The following is a 15,256-nucleotide window of genomic DNA, read 5'->3' as shown; positions in this document are numbered from 1 at the left end:
GTCTGCCTTGCTGGGCATTGTATTAATTAGATGATGGATGTAAAGAGTCTGATGTATATGGAAGGTGCTCAATAAAGGCTGAGGCATTTCCCTATCTTGGCTCAGTTACTTCAACTGTAATATAAGGAGTTGGGGGAAAAGAAGACCATACAGCAGGGTTTTGGATGCCCCTCCCAACTCTCTGATACCAGAGACAGGAAGGAGGAAGCCTTTTCCAGGTGATGACAGGGGGGCGTGGGAGGGGCTGGACCAAGCATGGTGGATGTGGAGCCAGGTCTCTGCTCAGTGTGGTCCCTGGAGGCCAATTGTGCGGGCTGCTGAAAAAGCGTGGACACCTGGGTTTACGTCCAGGCTTTCTCCCTCCCTGCCTTGTTGTGTGCCCCTTGGTCAAGGCACAACCTCTCTGTTTCCCTTTCATCAGTCGACAGCTGGACCTGTTAACCCTATCAAACCCCACTTTACTCCTGGGTTGGCCTGAGATTTAATGAGATGTGGAAGTGAAAAGGTTTTCCCAATTTAACTGTCATCTCTTCCAGGATGGGCCTGAGTATCTGGCTTTGACTTTCCAATGCCTAGGTGTGTGGCAGATCCAGACCTTGTGGGGCTCGTGAACCTCCAAACGCGTGGAGGGTTTGGAGAAGCTGCCGGCAGTCGTACCTACAGATGCGTGACATTATCCTCGACCCTGCACCCCACTGACCTTGCCTCCTCCTCCTCTCTCTGAGCCCCAAGGGCTTGGCCCTGCACCAAGCACACAGTGGTGCTCAATTAGAGTTTGTGAAATAAACAGATTTCTGGGTGAGAAGCCTGGTTTAAAAAGCGAGAAAATGGGGCTTCCCTCATGGCGCAGTGGTTGAGAGTCCACCTGCTGATGCAGGGGACACGGGTTCGTGCCCCGGTCCGGGAAGATCCCACATGCCGCGGAGCGGCTGGGCCCGTGAGCCATGGCTGCTGAGCGGGGTGCCCACTGCTTGTCACTGCCCACCAAGCTGTGTTCCAGCATAAAAGTGCAGCTCAATGCAACTGAACACAGGTTTATGGAGCATCCACCGTGGAGCCCTCAGTGGTGGTCCTGACCCGCCTCTCCCCTGCGGGTTTGGGGGGAGAAGAGGATTTTGACCTGGTTTCTGGCCTGAGGTTGTTGGGGGGTGGAGTGGGGTGGAGACTAAGGGGCATGCCCAGTTACAATCAAGTGACAGGATGACATGAAGGCTATGGCAACCTGACTTGACAAGTATAGGATCCATGTTTGACATAAAAAACTTCCAACAGCTTTGAACGTGTACTAGGATACGAAAGAATTACCACTAATTTTGATGACGGTATTTTGACTTTGTTTAAAAATGAAGGGTCGGGGCTTCCCTGGTGGCGCAGTGGTTAAGAATCCGCCTGCCAATGCAGGGGACACGGGTTCGAGCCCTGGTCCGGGAAGATCCCACATGCTGCGGAGCAACTAAGCCCGTGCACCACAACTACTGGGCCCACGTGCCATAACTACTGAAGCCTGTGCGCCTGGAGCCCATGCTCCGCAACAAGAGAAGCCACGCAATGAGAAGCCCGTGCACCCCAACGAAGAGTAGCCTCCGCTCGCGGCAACTAGAGAAAGCGCACCTGCAGCAACGAAGACCCAACGCAGCCAAAAATAATTAAAAAAAAAAGAAGGGTCCTCAGCTTCTAGGGATATGCAGTGAAATATTGACAGATGATATGATACTATGGCTGGGATTCTCTTGAAAATAACTGGGTGTGTGTTGGCTGGGGGGGTGTAGATGCAAAGACTGAGTCGATGCTAGAGGATGGGTACATGGGTCTTCATCAGACTTTTCTCTGCACTTTTGTGTATTTTAAAAAATTCTCCGTAACACAAAAGTTATAAAAGAAAGAAAAGAAAAACCAACAGCACCACTTAGTTTGAAAACAAAAACTTTCAACTGTACTTTCCAGTCACTGTGTAGGAAGTTCAAGATGATGAAATAATCCCCCACAGCTTCAGGAGCGCTTTGGATGCATTTGGGTTTTATTCATCACAATAGCATCAGAAGGGTAGTGCAAGCATGGGGGACATTAGGGGCACTGCAGGCTGTGCTTGCCTGGCGTGTGATGCAGAAAATCTCTGACATAATTTGACAGCTTCCTGGGGGCTTGGATGTGCAGGCTGAGGATGGGCCTTGGGGGACAGATAGCGGTGAGGGTGACGCGACCCAAGGCTCCCTAGGAGGAGGACGGAAACCCAGGGGCTCGGGCTCTCCCAGAGATGTGGTGGGAGGGGCACTGGGCCAGACCCTGCTGAGGACCTGCCACATGTGGCTACTATGTGTGGTGGGGGTGGGCAGTGGGGGCAACCTTTGCACCGTGTGACCTAACTCCACCTGCTGCATCGCATTAGGCAGGCGACAAGATTCCCCCAGGCCCAGGGACAGGGAGGAAGATGGCTCTCCCAGGTGCCTGCCCCAACCAGGACAGGGCTCTGGGCGCGCTTGCTGTGGGGTTGAGAGTTGGAGTCAGCCCAGTTCTCTCCCTGCCCACCCTGACTCTTCCCTGCGGGCTGGTGCTGACACTTTCTCGGCTTCCCAGCCTCCCCTTTCTCTGTCCGCTTCTCCTTTTGCTGTTGCAATTCACAAAGCAGGGTCCAAGGGGGTCAGTGGGAGTCCCCGCTGAGAATGGGGGTGTTCTTCACCTGTCCACCCCTTTTGTGTTTTCACTTTCCTCCTTCCAGGACCTGTCTTGCCAAGGTCTCTTTCTGTCATCAACGGCAGTGGCTGGTATTCCCTGAGAACATCCCCAGGGGTATTTAAAAGGAGGACAGAGGAGGAGGTCGAGGCTTAGCCCACAGGAATAACCTCCGGGGAGGAGGAGGGAGGAGGAAGGCAAGGAGGGGAGAGACAGGCAGGAGGGGGAGGGAGAAAGAAGGCAAAGACCCATGGGGGTGGGGAGTGGGGGTGGGAGCAGGGTTGGTGAGAGAAGGATGGAGTTGGAGCAGCGTGGGGAGTGTGCTTCGGGGAGAGAAGAGAGTTTGGTACAGAGGGAAGCAGAAAACAGAGGAGCTGGCAGTGCTTCCTGCTGCCACCCAGGCCTGGACCGGTCACCAGAGCGGGGTTAATCCCGATTTTGGGGAGACTCATCCGCATCCACTTCTGCTTCCGCAGCACGCCTGTATCCACCTGATGCTGATGGATCGGTCTGCAGGTCTGGGCGCCTGGTGCCTGTCCTGCTGTTACTTCCACTCTGATCCCCGCCCACCGAGAGGTCTCCGGCCCTCTGCTGGCAGAGCTTCTGGCAGCGTGTGGCCGACGCTCTGGAGGGAGGGTTCAGAGAACCCCCAGGCCAGATGGGTGGTCACTAGAATGGGGGGTACAGAGGCAGGGCTGAGGTTCCTGAGGTCTCCTGACCTCAACCCCGGGCCCAGCCCCCTCTTCCGGCCTCCAGGGGCCTGCGGCTGGAGCTGAAGGGGTTTCTGGGCAGCCTTGCCTCAGGTCTGCACAGCCTCCCTGGGCTCTGCGCTCTGAGTCAGCATTTCTGGGCCAGTCCTTGGTGTCCCATACAGGCTGGAGATTTCACCACATGGTGGTGGTGCTGCTGGGCCAGATCTGACCACCTCCCCAGTGGAAAGAGGCCTGGATTTGAGGTCCTGCAGGGCCACTAACTGAAAGTTTGACTTGAGGCCAACTGCTGCTCCCACTGGGCTCATTTCTTTAGCTGCAGGGAGGCCACACTCCTTACCAGACCTGCTCTCAGAGAGCCCAGGACCCATGGGCAAAGGGGGCAGGGAAGCCAGAGCTCCTTCCCAGGTGTAGGACTGCACTGGGGCTCCTCTCCTGAGAGGGCTGGAGAGGGAGAGATGGCCTTTAAGGACCTGCCTGGCCCTGTGCTCCTGCCATGGCTTCTGCCCTTCCCTCTGCCCATCTAAATCCAACTCTCTCCTCCAGGAAGCCCTCCCTGATAGTGCCTGCCCTTTCTGCCCTCCTTTTCAATGAATACCATACTGAGGGCCCAGTCCTATGCTGGGACCAGGAGGGTGGCAGGGGTATCAGGGCTGAGCCCTTAATTATACATATTTTGCAAAGGAATATTCTGGAGTAGGTCTCCATCCCCCCAGGTGTTTCCTCTACCAACTGGATCATATGCCTGGATGTGGACCAAGTGGCTGTGGGGAAATAGGGCCGGGTCACAGGACACAGACCGTGGCGCCACTGCAGCCCTGTGTCCAAGCTGGAGCCTCAGAGCATGTCTGCTCCTCCTTTTCGCTCTCCCTTCCCAAGGCCAGGCATCCACACCCACACTGTCCCCCAGCCCAGGGCCCCATTACCCCTCTCTGGTCTCCAGCCTCTCTTTTCTGCCTCCTCCCACCCAATCTACCCGCACAGCCTCTGAGACGTCCTTCTGAAAGAGCTGAGGGGCTCACCTTTCTACTTCAGCCCTTGGAGGGCTCTCTGTGAAGTCACAGCCACTTAGCTCCATAGACAGAGACTTCTGCCACCTCCCCCCACCACGTCCCACTTTTTCTGGCTTGCCTCCAGTGTCTTCTACCCCCCCCATCCTGGAGGCCTCCCGGCACCCCAGCCTTTTGGTCCAGTTCCCTAAAAACTCAGGTACCGGTTTCTTCAGGCTCTGCTCATGCTGGTCCCCTTGGCTGGGGTCCTTCAAGGCTGAGCGAAAATGCTACCTTCCCTCTGGCAGCATCCCTGCTGCCTCAGGGGGGATTAATTACCACCTGCATGCCCACTGTGCCTGTCAACGCCTCGAGCGAGGTCCCTCCTTTCCGTAGCGCTGTTCTGTCTGTCTCACTCCCCATCGTGACTCTTCTGTGTCCAGACAATGGGATTCTGGGTCTTAATCTTTAAGATTTTGCCAGGCACACAGTAAGCGCATAATAAATGCTTGTTAAATTGAACAGATAAATGCCATTTGCACCATGCGTGAATCACTTCTTTTCCTTAAAAACTTAAAAAAGTTATTACAAAAATCATCCCTACGGGCCTTTTTTTTTTCTTTTTTTGGCCATGCCATGTGGCATGAGGGATCTTCCCCAGCCAGGGATTGAACCCGTGCCCCCTGCATTGGGAGTGCAGACTCATAACCACTGGACCACCAGGGAAGTCCCCTATGGACTTTTTTTTTTTTTTTTTTTTTTTGCGGTACACGGGCCTCTCACCGCTGTGGCCTCTCCCGTTGCGGAGCACAGGCTCTGGACGCGCAGGCTCAGCGGCCATGGCTCACAGGCCCAGCTGCTCCGCAGCATGTGGGATCTTCCTGGACCGGGGCATGAACCCGTGTCCCCTGCATCGGCAAGCGGACTCTCAACCACTGCGCCACCAGGGAAGCCACCCCCATGGGCTTTTAAACCTCCATGACCATACCGAAGTGGATAAACAAAAAGCAGAAATCCCTCATCCTTCTCTCCCTAGCTCGAGATCTAAACCCCTAGCTCGAGCCTGTGAACGGAGGGGAGAGTTTTTGCCTGGCTGGTAGTTCTCAGAGCTGGTGCCCCTTCCAGCTGCGTGGGCCTTTGTTGGAAGTGCAGGTTTGGGGCCCTGCACTCTATCTGTACGAGAGAAGTACTGGAATCCCAACCTGAGAACAAGCTCCATGAGTCCTGGTCCAGGCAGGAGTGGAGGTGAGGCAGGTACAGACCCCATCACAGGAGTCTGGAGCAAAACCCCAAGTCAGCTAATTTCCTGTCTTTTGCCTCCTTCAGCCTCAGTGGGTGGCAGAAGAGAGCCAGTGGGCTGGTGGCCAGCGCCTTCCCCTGGGGGTCCAGGCTGGGGTCGGGGATGGGGCTCTGTCTGGGCCACTAACTGGATTCAGCAAATCATTGTACTCCCCTCATCTCAAAAAGGCAATGACTCTCTAGATATTCTCTCACGTGCCCAAGCAAATACATGAACGATAACAACAAAAATCTGTGCTTTGAGCTCTCTGAGTGCTTGCGGTCCAGATACAGGGAATTTTATGGGGAGATGCCACCAGTTTCCAGATTTTCAAGGGGAGGGGCAAGACCCGGAAGTGACACGAAAGGGCTTACTTCTCCCCTGCGCTGTCCCAGTGTGGACACACCCTGCCCGTCATAGCCCGTGTGCCCGTGTTCGTGGATCAAGGCAAAGAAAAACTCCGCCACATAAATTCACTCTTTGGAAAGAAAAGGATGTAACAAACATTTCTTCAGCACCTACTATGTGCCAGGCACTAATGCAGATGCTATGGATACAGCAGTGAAAAAAAATGGGCAAAAATAGCTGTCCTGGGCTTCCCTGGTGGTGCAGTGGTTGAGAGTCCGCCTGCCGATGCAGGGGACCCGGGTTCATGCCCCGGTCCGGGAAGATCCCACGTGCCGCGGAGCGGCTGGGCCCGTGAGCCATGGCCGCTGAGCCTGCGCGTCCGGAGCCTGGGCTCTGCATCGGGAGAGGCCACAACAGTGAGCGGCCCGCGTCCCGGAAAAAAAAAAAAAAAAGCTGTCCTGATGGAGTTTACATTTTAGTCTGGAGAAACAGATAGTAAACAAAGAACTATGTAGAGAGAGTGTGGGGGAGAAGGGTGGAGGAGGGGAAGAGAGTGGGCGGGGTGGGCTGGGTGGGAGTGGCTCTCGGAGCACAGAGCCAGCAGGCCAGGCCCCTCCTGTGCAACTGGAGGAGGAAATCTCCAAACGTTCCTCCCCTGAGCCATGGTGAGTGTCAGGCTCTGCCCTTAAGGTGCTTCTGGTGTATTTAGAGAAATACACTAGACTGGCCTCAGGGCCCTGTGGGATTCTCCCCTGGACAGGATTCCTTTCAGGAGCTGGCTTCAGACAGGTCGGTAAGGAGGGAGTCAGGAGGTTGGCGGCTTCAGAGTGGGCTTCCTAGAGGAGGTGGCATCTGGGCTGGGCCTTGAAGGATAAGTAAACTCACAATTGCACAGGAGGGAGAGGGCACCCCAGGCCAAGGTACAGTGTGAGCCAAGGTGCGGCAGGGGCTGCTCCACCCACCCCGGCCCCGGTGCAGGAGGGGATGGGCTGCCCCAGCCCCTGACCTGAGTTTGGCAGGCACTGCCGGCACAGAGCCCTCCCTGCCCTGGCACCTTTTAGAGGCCTGTGATGCCAGCCTCTACCCTTGGCAGGACATTGATGACCTTCCTTTGTTTCCTCCCAGGCCTCACCTTCCCCTCCCCACTGCCAGCCTTACCCAACAAAGAGCCGTTTCCAGCAAAATCCAAACAGAAAGTTTCCATCTGGGGGGTGGACTACAGGAAGGCACAGATATCATTTCTCTTTTCTTCAAGGAGACCCCAGAACTGTCATTCCATGATCTCAAGGACAACTCTGGTCCCCTGCAGGTCGCCGAGTGGGCTGGGAAAGGCAGAACAATGAGCAGGTCTGGTGGTCCAGAAAGGACCCGGGAACATCCCTGTGCTGTTTCCCTTCTTGGAGTTGTGCTATGGAACCGGGGTGAGAAAGTCAAGGCCTTTCGAGCTCTGGATCTTGCATCAGAAGGGCCTGGCTTGCCAGTGAGACGGGGGTGGGGGTTTTACATCCATCCTGCAGCTCATTATGGGCTTATAGGCAAGTCTGGGCCGCAGGGCCCTGGGGTGAAATATGGCCCAGGGAACGGGAAGCTTGTGGGCGGCTAAGCCTGAGGAAGGCGGCCAGGCTATTACTTAACCATCCTGATGGGCTTTATGCTCCCAGCGGTGACATTTTTGCTGCGTTGCTTAAAAAAACAGTAGCAGCACTTCCCCCGGTCATTTTTCTACTTTTTCCTCATAAATGAAAAGGCAGATGTTTCCCAGAAGGGTTGCAGCTAGAATCTCATTTCTCCCTAGTGCCTGAGAGCTTGGGATGAGATGAGAGATACTGCGGCCCCTCCGGCTCACCCTCCCCTGCCCACCTCCTCTTATACCCTGGTTCCCCCAAGCCCCCAGTGCCCACCCCACCCCTTCATTCCCCTCCTCACTCTCGTTTTCTCAGCTAAGTCCCTTTGTCTTCAAGGTCTCTTAACTGCCACTCCCTTTCACTCTGCCCCCCCCCCCTTCCTTTTCAATCCTAGCCCTCCTTTCCTCCCCATTCTGCCCTCTCCCCTCCTCCCTCAACCCTTCCTTCTCTCTCCCACTTTCTAGGCCTCTGCAGATGAGCAAACAGAGACAGAAGGAACTTGCCCAAGGTCACATAGCTCATCCCCTTGGGTGGTTTGTGACATTATAGGTGGTCAGGGCCCGTGGCTCCCGTTTCTGTGTCTGCAGCACAGGGGGCTGGAAGATGGGCCCTCGGACTGGGTTGTCTGGGTTGCAGTGTCCACCTAGGAAGCCACAGGTCAGCTAGACCAGACCCTTGCTCTGTGGACCAGCAGCATCAGGGTCACCTGGGAGCTGGTTAGAAATGCAGAGTCTCACCCCCCACCCCACGCCCCCTCCAGCCTGAGACCTTTTGAATTAGTTTCAGCATTTTAACAATATCGGCCAGGAGAGTCATGGGTACACGAGCATTTGTGCTGGAGTGCTTTCAGGGGAGGGTCTACATCCCGCTAGTCTTGTATGTCTGTAGACCCTCAGCCGCCCCAGGAGTGTGCTCACAGCCGCTGCGGCACCCCCTCCCCGCCCCTCTTCTGCAGCTGGGAAAGCGTGGCAGAGTCCCCACGAGGCTGCTGGCCCAGAGTGGGGCGGCAGTGGGCAGAGCCTTGGCTGGTTGCCTCAGGGTCCCTTGATGCTTGATTATGCCCTGATGAATAAGGGCTTGGAGATGTCTGGAGACCACAACCTGGCTGGGCCCTTCTACCTTTTCCCTGACTGTGGCCTGGGCCAAGCCCCCTGTGCCAGGGGAGGAGTGCACCTGAGCCCAGCCCAGAAGCAGTGTCAGGATAGCAGGGAGATGGGCTGAGAGCTGGGATCCTGCTCTGTGGGGCCTCCCAAGAGCTGCCCAGCCTCAGTCTCAGGCCTCCCGACCAACATTCTGGGAGCAACCCTGGGAGGAGAGGTGATCTGCCTCCTGGGGGCTCTCAGGGAAGGCAGCTCCCAGCCTCTGTAGCTGGTGTTCCTGGGCTGGAAGGGACAGCTGTCTTCTAATCCAAACCCTTCACTTGACAGGTCCAGCAGGGGAAGGGACTTGGCTAAGGTCACACAGCTTTGTCTCTGGAGGGTAAGATAATTGGGATGTAAACAGCATCCCCCATCAGGAGGTAAGTGGCCCAGCCCCCAAATCCTGGAGTCTCCCTGACTTTCTCTCCTATGGAGATCAATGACGGCTGAAAATTCTCTGTTCCTCCTGCCACTGAAAGATGAAGGTGGCATCAAATCTCCCTCCCCTGAGTCAGGGCTGGGCTTGGCGAGTCGTTTAACCAAAGGAGAAGGTGGAATTATGTTCTGGGACTTGACCCTTGGTCACAAGGCACACTGGTCTCCTGGAACACCTGCTCTTGCTACCCAGCTGCTGTGTTATGAGAAGCCCCGAAAGAGGCCGGTGTGAAGAGGAACTGAGACCTTGGGCCAAGAGCCCAGGCTAAGCTCCCAGCCCCGTCAGCACACACTTGCTGACACTGACTCACCTTGGCAGTGGCTCCAGCACCTCATGCCAGGCTGCCCCAGCCAATGTCACATGCAGCAGACGAGCCTTCCTCGTTGAGCCCTGCCAAATTGCATTCTCATGAGCAAAATAAATGACTGTGGCGGTCTGAAGTCACCAAGCATTAGGGGTGGTTTGTTATGTAGCAGTATAAAACTGGAACACCCCTGAATCCAGTCTGTCAGCAAATCTTGTCAGCTCTGCCTTCTAAATATACCCAAATCCAACCTCCATCATCTTTTGCTTGGAAGATTGCAAGAAACCAACCCTGACTCCGGCCCCTTGCCCCCTACAGTCTGTTGTCCTGCTAAAATCGAAGTCAGATCCCACCCTCCTGCTCAAACCTCTACAGGCTCCCTGTTTCACTCACAGTGAAAGCCAGGGTCCTTTCCACGGCCAATAAAGCCTTGTGGGCTCTGATGCTGCTTTCCTCCCTGCCCTCGCTTCCTCCTCCTCTCTCTCCTCAACTCGCTCCACTCTGGCCAATGGTCTTCCTGTTAGTTCTTGACCATTCCAACTTCACTTCTACCCCAGGGCCTTTGCACCTACTGCTTGTTGCGCCTAAAGCACACTGCTTGCAGATACCCTCCTGGCTACTCCCTCATTTCATTTAGGCTGTAGTCAAATCTTTTCAGAGGGGCTTCCATGACCACGCTCCAGAAAGCAGCATTCCTGTCCCTCCCCAACCCCCCTATCCTGCTGCATCTTTCTCCATGACACTTAGCACTGACATTCTATATGTTTACTTTATTGTCTCTCTCCCAATTAGAGATAACATCTCTAACGCAGACTTCTTGAGAGCAGGGATTTTTGCCTGTTTTCTTGAATCCCCAGCACCAAACTCAGTGCCTGGCCTGCAGTGGGTGCTCAGTACAAGTTGGTGGAGTGGAGGAACGAGTGTGGGCTGGCCTGGGCTGGGGAGCCTTGCAGTGGAGGGATGCTGCCAGAGCTCTTTCAGAGCCCTCCTGCCTTTCTCCTGGGAACTACACTTCCCAGGGCTCCTTGCCAGGGGCTTCTGGCTCCGGTTAGAGAGTGAGGAGGGAGCATCACTGCTCAGTGGCCCTCCAGCCTCCTCAGCACCTGGTGTCTCCCTCTGGGCCTTGCTCAACCCTGCCCCTGGAATGGCTTCCTCCAGTCTCTGCTGCTCATTGAAATTTCACCTGGCTGTCAAGGCTTGGATCTCAATGTCATCTATCTGCCACCTCCTTCCCCAGGAGTCTACTCAGATGGCCATTTGGGAGTTCACCAAGGCTGTGGAGGGCAGAGAGAGCCAGTGCCTGGGTGCAGATGTGGCCCGGTAGGCAGGCCATCCCCAGGGAGTCTGCCTCTGGGGTCTCCTGGCTGCAGGTGGCCAGATGAGGTCCAGAATGTGCTCCTCTGCCCTCAGCTCCCCCTGCCTCGCCTCTCCTCCACATGGCGTTCTTTTTCTTGATTCCCAGGCTTTTAACATCTGGCCCCCTAGAGGGCTGATCCTCTTACCTGGAGACAGTGCCAGGCCCATCACCACTTTAAAAGGCCTCATTTTAAAAAGAGAGCCCCAAGCCCTCCTCCCCGGAAGTTCTGCACCCACGTTTACATCTCTGACATCCTCCCAGCTGCGAGGCAGTGGAAACTGCTTCCAGCTACTTTTATTTAGGCTTCAGAAGGAGGATTGTGGCCGCCGGCAGATGAGGTCTGCAGGGCCCTGGAAGCGAACCTCAGCCCCGAGTCTCTAAAAATAATTTTCTGTTCGGCTCCAGAACCTGGTTCTGCTCTTCATCTGCCTGCAGGAGGCCTTGGGAGGGCCTAGATCCTGAAGTTGTGCCATGAAAAGCTGACGCAGGAGGTGCTGAAAGGTTGTCTGGCTCCAGTCCCCTCCCCTCCCCCACCCCTGGTGGAGAGTGGGTGTCACCTCTCAGCTGCGTCAAACCTAAGATACCGTTCCTTGAAAAAGTAACCATTACGTTAGGTACCATGAAGGGGAAAATGCTACTGATTAAACTAGAATAAGGCCTCGATTGTTAGACATATTCCAGTTTCAGGGGTATTAAAACGTGAAAACACATGTGCATCTTAGATGAAATACAGTCCTAGTCTGGGTGGAGTCTGGGTAGAGCCCTTTTCTCTCCAAACAGACACTCTCTGGCTCACATCTTCCCTGGAAAGGAAGGGATAAAAAGTTTGTCTTGGATCCAAAGGCTTTTGGCTCCCACTCTTGCTGGGGTTATGTGTGTGAGAGGAGACAGTGAAGGGGGTGATAGAACAGAGGACCCAGGGAAGTGGAGAAGGGGGTCCTGTCAGCGGAAAGTGGGAAGCCATCTGCCCCCCACAGAGCCTGCTGAATAATAAAGTCACAAGCTTACGCTGCTGCCTTGTGAGCCCAGAGCAAAACGGGTGGCCTCAGCCCCTGTCGCACTGATCTGAGCCACGGAGGACCAGCGAGTGGGAGAGGACTGTCCTCAGCCCTCTCCGGATTACGCAGCCCCTGTGTTCTGTGTTCGGAGAGGCTCTCAGCCCCCAGCAGAGGAGGGCGCTGGAGGCAGCCTCGTCCACTGCTTTCTGAGAGGGAAACAGAAGCCTGCAACCTGGAGCTGTCAACACCAGTCCAGGGAGATGGGGTGATGTGGGAAGGACAGACAAGGGAGTGGGGCCCAGAAAAACTCAGGAGAGGAGCATCGGCCTGCAGCAGGAAGGACTGGAGTGAGACCTGCAGTAGGGAGGGAGTGGATGTCTCATCCTTTGCAGCCTATGGCGGTTACCACCATGTTGCCCACACCCCTCTTCAAGGCCTGAGTGCCTGTTCTCCCAGCAGTGGGGAGTGTGGGCAGTGGACTGCTCCAAGGTGAGCCCCTCTTCCTTGTGAGTGTTCTTGGCTGAAAGGAGCCTCCTCCCTCAAGGTTACCCCATTTTCTGGAGGCAGCCCACATCCAGTGACTGGTAAATGGACAGCGTAAAGGATGGTCCCCCTCGCACCGTGTGGGACCACCTGCAGGGCCAGGGGTGGCTGAGGCCTTGGCTGTGACCGCATCGCAGCTCAGCTTCTCACTCTGCCCAATCCTGCCTCCTTCACTCCCCACAGGTGCTGCTCCCAGGAATCTACACACGAATCTCCATTTCAGAGTCTGTTTCACAGGAGCCTGACCTGTCATAGAGACCCTGAGTAAACAAGAGGGAACCAGACAGTTCCGCTCTGAGGCCCTGGAGACTCCTCCCTGGCCTGTGGGTCCTCTAGACTCAGGCGGAGCTCTAGGGGACTCCCCAGGAGTTTCCTCCAGGTCTACCTCAGCTCCCTGCCCATCCACCGACCCGGAGGAGAGGGAGCAGATACACGGACCACGGCAGGGGCAGGGGATGCAGACAGAGCCCAGGCGGGGGGACTCAGGGACATCTGGCAGGTGATATAACTGCTGGGGGACCCCAAGTGTGGCTACCCCAGGTGATATAACTGCAGGCTCCCCACCTATGTGCACAACAGAGCATACCTGAGCTATGCACAAAGCCGGGGGTTGGGCAGTGTGTAGGTCTGTAGACGATCACGTGTATGGGTACGTGTACATAAATGCATGTGTGCATGTATGTGTGTGCACATGGAGGTAGGAGAAAGCTCCTATGTACTTACACCTGGCATGAAAGCATGTGGTTATGAGCGTACATGGAGGAGTCTGTGTAAGTAGGCGCAAGTGTGTGCAAACAGGACTGTGTGTTTATCAGTGTGCCTGTGTGTGGGTACAGACAACTCACAGAGGCAACTCACTCTGTGTGTCATCTCCCTCACCAGCTCCAGCCTCTCTCTTGCCTCAGATTCTCTGCCTAAGCTGTCTTGAGAACAGTTTCTTTTCCTTGTGTCTCAGCCTCCTCCCGGAAGCCTTCCTTGGTGAAGCCACCAGAAATTCTAGGCTACCCTGTCTTGTCATGGGATGTTCTCACCAAAACGATTTACTTATAAGCTTGGCTGTCTGTATTTGCCTGTGTCGCCATCAGACTGAGCGCTTTCTGAGGGCAGGGTTGTGTCTCCCTCATCAGACTGAAGTTCCCAACCTTGAGAACTGCCTCTCTCACCAGGCCAGGATCTTCCCAAAGATGGAGCCTAACTCTGTCTCCCAGACTGAGCTCAATAAGCCCCACTGACAATGCCCCAAGAGAAGACAGAGAGCTGAGGACCACACTCCCCGTACCAAGCCCAGTGCCCTTCCTGGTGACCTGTGTGGGTGTCCAACAGAATGAGCTGTGGGTCGGGTGTTAGGACATCTGAGTTCCAGTCTTGATTCTGTGTGACTTAGGAAAACGTTTGCTTTTGGGGGTCCAGGTACCTCATCTGTAATGTGAGGGGTTAGTTGGCCCCAGGGCACCTCATGGCCCTGCCCTTTGCCATCACAGCTCTGGTGACATCCAGTCTCCAGGGTCCTGTGCGGCCCCCTGTCATTTACCCTGACCCTGGCCCACCTGCCCATCCCCACTTTAAGCTTGTTAGTTAACCAGCTGCCAGCAGCAATCTCCCTCAGCCACATGGAGGGAATGGGGAGGGTCAGCGGGCCGCATGTCCTGGGTTATTACATTGAATAAACTGACAAAAGCCATCAGAAGATATATTGTTTAACAGGAGATTAAAAACCAACGAGAGCGGCTGGGGTTCTGATCCTGACCTCTGTGTTTTTAATTTCTTTTGCTGCTCAAATCACCACATTCTAAAATGATAAAAGTAGCTGTGTTTGCTCAAGGGTTTTATCATTAATTGATTTGGCTGAAGTTTTCTCATAAGCCCCATCTTTTGGAACACGCTTCTCATTTTAAGCCTCTAGACTCAGTGAGAAGGAGAGGGTCAAGACTCGTGGGGGCAGGGGTGGGCGTCGAGGGTCACCTTGGCAAGCATCTCCCCACAGGTCAGCTGGCCCAGGTCCTGCCCAGAAGCCCCGGCCCCTGGAGCAGGCTTCTCCCCATCCTTCTAGCTAAAGGGCCAGAGTCTGCACAGTCTCCCCCAACACTAGGCGGGTCAGAGCCTGGCGGGTGCCCTGCAGAAGGCTGGCAACCCTAGGCTGCAGGGAGAGATGTCTCGTCAGGCCTCATCTCCCAAATCCGTGCCATTCAGTGGAGATCAGAGGCCCACTTGGGCCCCCACTTCCCTAACAGACCTTCCCCTCCTCTGTCCCTCCCCTCCCCATCTCCATCGGGACCCCTTCCTGGGGAGGAGCCACTACTGACCTTGTTTCCCATGCTCCAGGCCAGGCCTCAGCTCTGATGGCAGTTGGCCTGGGCTTCTGGCTGGGTGATTAGAAAACCTTCATGGAAGACAGATGTTTGTATCTAACAGTGAAAGATGAGGAAGATTAAACAATCATAGTAAGCGTTAAATTTCTGATGGTACATAGTAACATATGTGCCTACAGTAGAAAACACGAAAAACGCAGACAAGTCTTACATGTTAGCGCGAGCCCTCGTGGGTGCACATGAGGGGGTGCCGACTGGAGCCCGTCCCCGGGGCAGGAGGTGGGGGGGGGGTCACCGTAGTGACTGGAGGGCTGAGGTGTGTTAGACATGTCTGGCGGGCCCGCTTCACCTTCACTGCTTCTTTTCTCTTCAGCATGTGGCTCTCTTGGTCTCAGGCTCCTTGTCTCGGTGAGGCTGGAACAACGGCCTCACATCCTCACAACCTCAGGGTTGAGGGAAGAGAGGAGCGCTCTCCCCCAGCTCCAGTTCTGGAAACTGCAGGGAAGCTCTCTGATTGGTCTGGCTTGGGTCACATGCCTAAGCCCAGGC

At 55.3% G+C, this 15,256-nt stretch overlaps 1 long non-coding RNA gene across 1 annotated transcript; it reads right to left on the bottom strand.

The window, feature by feature from the left end:
* Positions 1–7,138: 7,138 nt before the first annotated feature.
* On the bottom strand, positions 7,139–14,814 carry LOC114907689. The gene is made up of 3 exons (XR_003796764.1): positions 14,702–14,814; positions 9,507–9,586; positions 7,139–7,318 (listed from the first exon to the last, which is right to left on the bottom strand). It is a non-coding gene; the product is annotated as an uncharacterized LOC114907689 (long non-coding RNA).
* Positions 14,815–15,256: the final 442 nt, after the last annotated feature.

This window comes from Monodon monoceros, unplaced genomic scaffold (genome assembly GCF_005190385.1).
Source record: "Monodon monoceros isolate NGI ecotype Baffin Bay Population unplaced genomic scaffold, NGI_Narwhal_1 Super_Scaffold_3, whole genome shotgun sequence".
Classification (NCBI taxonomy): Eukaryota; Metazoa; Chordata; class Mammalia; order Artiodactyla; family Monodontidae; genus Monodon; species Monodon monoceros.
This window is presented reverse-complemented; position numbering and strand designations above follow the sequence as displayed.